This window comes from Buceros rhinoceros, unplaced genomic scaffold (assembly GCF_000710305.1).
Source record: "Buceros rhinoceros silvestris isolate BGI_N320 unplaced genomic scaffold, ASM71030v1 scaffold15637, whole genome shotgun sequence".
NCBI lineage: Eukaryota > Metazoa > Chordata > Aves > Bucerotiformes > Bucerotidae > Buceros > Buceros rhinoceros.
Genome location: NW_010420743.1, coordinates 38424 through 44504, shown reverse-complemented (window position 1 = coordinate 44504; position 6081 = coordinate 38424).

The window sequence follows — 6081 nt, the reverse complement described above, 5'->3', positions numbered from 1 at the left end:
TTCAGTTACAACACGATGCTAATTACCGAGTTGATGGTATTGAGCACCAAGGCAGAAGGGCACTACAAGAAAGGGATATTGATAGGGGAAGGTGGCAGCTCTAACTCTTCTGGCCCAGACAGATGCCAAACTGCATTGAGAGAGCACTGAAAAGGAGCCAAGATCTGGGGTGGAGTGTGGCGGGGAACAGTAACACTGGGTGGCAGCTCGGAAAGGGAACGATAATGAATGTGAGAGTTGTCTGAAACGGAGACTGATCTCGCACAGGCAGAAGGCAGTTAACCAGGCGAGGGGTTCAGAGCCGGGCTGGCACAGGCACCTCTCTGCCGCCAGCCCCTGCAGCTGGGCGTTTGCACTTCTCCCCTTCAAATCTGGTGCTCCTGACTGAGCACAGTCACCACACAGCAGTCAGAGACCAAACACAGACCTCTGATGGGCCAGGAGAGAGCTGAGGGGCTTGTTCTTAATCAGATGAGAGCCACTGAAGGGTTAAAGTTCCTCCACTGTGCCTCAAGTCCTGTTGCTCACCGCACCAAGCATAACAGTCCCTTCGCTGAAAACAGGGTCACCAACTCGCTCCCTTTCACTAATTCCATATTTAAAACGCGGCTTCTCAATCAAAGAGACGATATTACCCACAAAGCAGCTTAAACCGTCCCTCCGATTTAAATACAGCCTGTTGCAGAAAACACCTTTTTATCAATTTCACTTAGGGCTGACAAGCGCTCCCCCGTGCACATCCTTTTAATAACGTCAGCGCGCTGCGAAGCGCGCTCTGCCGGGAAGCAAACACCCTTAAAGGCGCCTTTAGTCAGCGCTCGTTCTCTGCAGGTGCTGAAGAGGGGCTGTGCAGAGGAGTGACGGGCTCCTCCTGTGCCGCGCCGCTCTTCAGGAACGGCTCTCTGGGTGCTGCTTCCAGGAGGCGGGTGGAGGGTGCCAGGACAGAGGAAACATCCTCAGCTGCTGTGCAGGGCATGAGGAGGGGTGTTTTCCTTCTCTTCCAGCCCACCACAGGCTCCGTGAGAAATCCGCGTTTGGTCTATGTCTGGGCAAGCTGGAATTTAGCGCGTTGTCGTGGTGAGGACAGACCTTCCTCCCCAGGGATGCTCTCACACCTGCAAGCCTGACGCAGGGACTAACTGTTACAGCCCCAGCTGCCCCTTCTTGGCAAAGGGGCATCAAGCCCCGCTCCCCGCGCTCCAGTCGCTGCGGCTCTGCCTGTGCTGAGTTACGTAGTGGACATCAAATGATGGGCTTTTTCAGGGCAAGAGGCCCAAAGTTTTGAGGTAGGTTGGGGTATCATTTAGGAATTCAGCACTTCAAGAGGAATCGAAGGGAGAAATAAGACTAATTTTATCAAGTTTTATAGGGAGAACGGGACGGAAGCAGTCTTACCTCCCGGTTAGCGCACTGGTCTGCCCTTCGGGGAACACTGGTTTAGTTTGGCTGCTGCAGATGGGCTCGATGGATGACAACCAGCCAAAAAGCTGGTTCTCTGTGGTTTAGCTGCTCTATCTGCCAAACAAAAGAGACTGAGACAAATGAACTGCTGAAGAGTGCTGCTTAAGAGAGATTACGTGGTTAATCAACAGTGGCAAGAGTTCAAGGTACAGACTTCCAAGACATTTTCTCTCAGGCCACAGCACTCTCCTCACTGCACACTGGAGGGCCGGGTCAGGAGCAAGCCCAAAGCCTCACGTGCCAGGAGCTCGGTGCCGGGGCTGCCTTCCCATCCAGATCACCCGTCCGTGCGCCGACCCCAGCCTGGCTTTGTGAGCAGGCTTGATGAGAGCGTCACAGGCACTGCCAGCAACGGAGGACCAGACAGACCAGGCATTGACCGCTCAGGCTGGTAAAAACTGCTTGCTGCTGGCACTGCAAGCTCGTATGGCTTCCGGACATTGAGTTGGACTTCTCAGCAGCTGCTGTGCATAAAAGGTTGGAGATGGAAGGGATAGGAAATACAGGAACCTTTTGTAAACTCAAATGAAAGGAGGCTTTAAAAAAACCAAAAACACCAAAAAACAACTCCAAACCAAACACAACCCAACCACCATATTATTTAAAAAAAAAAATCCATCAGAAATGTAGTGGAAAATCTATGCTGCCTGCTGTTTAGTTAAACGGCTCCTGTCTCATCATTAGCTGCTAGAACTTGGTTTACCAGAAGCACTGTGTGTCTGTAGAACAATTGCTTTCACACCAAGGCCCACAGGTTCTCTGCCGGGGAGCTTTGCTCTCTCCATCAGTTTTTGACCATCTGTGTCCCCTTTCATGCTTCGGGTTTTTTTTCCCCCCTCCCTTTCCTGAGCTTCAGACTGACATTTGCTCTCTAGGATTAGGAGGTCGCTGTCGTCTTCACTCAGAGAAGGGTTTCAGCCCAGAGTCTCTGAGCCCAGCTGCCAAAACTACCATGGCATTAAAACTGGCTGCGAAGGGATGCTGAGAGCTTTAAATTCTCAGTGCAGTCAATGGGATGTGAGGATGCTTTACACCTCTGCTGGATAAGGCCATACAAAATGATCACTGCTGTCTTTGTGCCTGCTAGGAGCCCTGGGCGAAGCATCTGCCACCTCAGGAATGGGAGCAGCACTAACCTGGGTGTTGGATTTGGGAGTGAAGCAGAAGCGGAGCTGAACCCAGGGGGAGAAGCTGAGAGGAAGGGAGGGGAAGGTCTGGGGTCTGAGAGAAGGATGAATCAAGGGTTGGCCTAAGGAGCTGGAGCCAAGCAGGTTTCAGGTGTCTTCTCCAGAACCCTATGGCTGTTATAGGTATCAGACATCTGGCTATTGTCTCTTGGAGCCGATTCACATGAAAGCAGTTCCAGCAATATTCCCTCACGACCTGCTGTGGTTCTGCTGCCTCAGCAGTGTATTTGCCAGGCAGAGATCAGACCAGCAAGAACAGTGTGAGACCCAGCCAGGAAACCCTCTTACCACGTACCAGGGACTCCTTGAAGCCACCCTGCTAAAGGCCAGCCACTGGCACTAATGAAACGTGTCCAGCGAGCAGCGTCGCAGCTTGCTTTAGACGGGGACTGAGGCTTGCCAGGGCCAAACCTTGGAGAAATCAGTTTTCTATTCTTTTTTTTCCCTTTACAAAGAGAATTTCAAAGTTTCTGTACATCTTCCTCTGCTTTCCAGCACAGGCCACGCCACCTGCCATCCTCCTCTGTAAATCAGCACCCTTGTTATCATTGCAGAGGTGCAGAGTCAACACAGCAGGAGCGTAAAACAGACAGATTGGGGTTAGCACCAGCCACGGCGGCTAAGTGGACTGACGGATGCTTTTAATAACCACAAATGCTATTCTTGGTGCTGATGATTTCACAGTTATCCTGAGATACAGAGGGAATTAAAATGAATCTAAGGAGAGTACTTACTTTTCATCTGTGCCTGCCTGCTGCCCGCTGACTTGGCTCTGCCTCACGCTCTTACTGCGGGGAGGTACCGCTGCCTTTCAGCGAAGAATCAGACTCCACAGTTGTTTGATTTAACAGCTGGAAAATCACAGTTTTCCTCCTGCCCGTGTCATTCAAGGTCACTGAAAAACACGGCAAGGCGCTATGTTTTAATTTTTGTTGGGGCCCAGAATAAAACCCTCTCATCTCAGAAGCAAACGACGTAAAACTCAGGCTAAGTTATGTCATTAGTTATTTGGTTAAAATGCATTTTTTAAGTAACTCTCTTGGAGTATTTGTGAATTTTTCACACAAGCAGTGGGTTGCAGTGTTCCTTTTTACTTCAAGAGAGATTTTAAGGCCAATCATGAATGGTGGAGTACCCCCTCTCCAGGTCTGGGTGAAAAACCCAGGGACACGACCCCCTTTAGGCAAGCACGAACTGTCCGAGAGCCAGAGCACCACAGTTCTAACCTCGCTGGATGAAGTTTGCTGTCCTCAGTGTAAGCAACTGGGGTCTCCATATAGATCCTCAATGGCAGCAGCGATCCTTGCACTGAAAGGTCTCGGAAAGCAGAGACCTGGGGTCTCAGGAACCTGCGAAATTTTAACTGGCTTTTTCCAGCAGTTTTGAACAGGGTCTGGTAAATCCACTTCTACTCATGATCTGAGCGCTGCAGAAAAAGCCGTAAGGCCCTTTTCAGCAGTGCCACAGGAGCTGCCCCAGCTCACAGGGACCCATCCGGACAGTAACACACCCAGGTAGTGCGGAGCAAGGACCGAGCATCGCTCAGACAGCATCAGGCAGAACCTGCCGGCGTCGGTCGGGGGGCTTGGCTGGCAGATGCCCCACACAACCAGTTAGACACTATTGCCTTCAGGTGTGCGCTTGTAGCCTGCGGATGGGACTATGCGAGGACTGACAAGTCAAGACTTGGCCACAGCTAGTTATTCCTTTAGATTTGCCGGCGCTGGCTATAACTACACTAAAGCTACAAGTTCGTGGGGCAAGTCAGACGACAAAAGGTTCGTTAAAATAAAGTGGGTTAAAAGGTCACCTTTCTGCTTCACACCGATGAATGAAAGGGGCAGAGAGAACCCAGCTTCCAGGCATTTACTATTGTATTTTTTTCACGGCTCTCCAGTAATTTGAATTCTTGCATTCATTAAATCAGCATTATCAATTCTCAACATTCCCGCTTGCCTCATTTCCTCTCGCATACAAGATCTCAATTTATTCCACTCAAATCCTCAGAGGCAGCTTCCTGTGACCCTACTGTAACCTGCTTTAACGTGTAACTCTTCTGGTACACCCCAAGCCTCCCACGGAGCAGGGGTTCACCAGACTAGCTGCCCTGTGGATCCCCAGCCCTTACACCTCCGGGTGGGGAAGGAACAGCCTGCTTCCCCCATCTCCAGCCTGCGCTTTCCTTCACCTCCTGGGTTACCTCCTCCACCTGCAGCCCCCTGCATCCTTCCCTCATGACTTAGGCATGAACACGATCTCTTAGCTGTAATAAAGGGGAGTCAAGTTCTGCACAGCCTATGGACACAGCTTCAACTCCCCTCCACTGGGATATGTTGCCATTATCTGTTTTGAAAGAGAAGGGAAATTGTGTTTGGAACACTGAAAGCATCTTAAAAACGAGGTGACATTGTCGCTGCTGGTGCTTCCATGGCAACCTGCATTTGTTTCTCAGAGCTGTTTCATAATAATTAATACACCGCTTCCATTCACGTGGCCCATGTTCAGAGTGCACAGCGCAGCCCCCACTGGGACCTTCCTGGGTCACATGAAATATTTGTACCGAGGGATCAGAAGAAAGAACTTTTCTGGTGCGTTCTGGCCACCGGGACAAAGCAGTGACACACAGACACCCGATCACCCTCTGCCAGCCCAGCTAGCGGGAGCACATTTGCTGATGGAAGCTGGGCAGAGCCCATAACAACATCCCTCCCACGCGATGGCTGCCCCGCTCCTGTTGATCACACCAGGACGGAACAAGGCAGGGCTTGTTATGCAGCCACGGCAACGAATCCAGGGCTCTCCTCTTCATGCACTGGCAAACGCAAGCTGCCCTACCTTGCCACGCCGTGCTGACGTGTCTAGATGTGGCTGAAAGCGAAGGGATTCACAACTGCACCTTGGGCACAGAGAACTTGTGTATCTCGCATTCCCTCCCTGCTGCAGGCTCTGGGAGAGCGTTCAGCTGAACGTGGGAGGGTGCAGGGGAGAAGCGGATCAAAGATGCGGTCGCCCACCATAGCGGTAATAAAGCCAAAGCTGCGAGCGGAGCCTGCAGATGTGCTGCCTCGGGACTGCGGTCCTGCCAGATCCCACGCGTGAAGAAGCCACCTCTCAGCTGCCAGAACCTGGATAGGGTGCTGCAAGCTGTGGCAAGGAAGGATTCAGAAGGTGCTACTACACAGCCTCAGCCCCAGCCAAGGGGGTTCTTCCTGCTCCAGCAACTGCAGCCATTCACAGGAGACACAAAACCGAGTGGTTGTACCCAACACTGCTATTGAACATCCAATGGCACTTTCACAGAGGAGGAGGAGGGTGAGCCCCAGGGTCCTGGCAGAACTCCAGTTTAGATAATTACTCTTTCTGAAGCTTCAACTGGATATGGGATTTGGAGGCTTTTCTCTGCTGAGATGTATTTCTGGCACTTTTTCCTGCT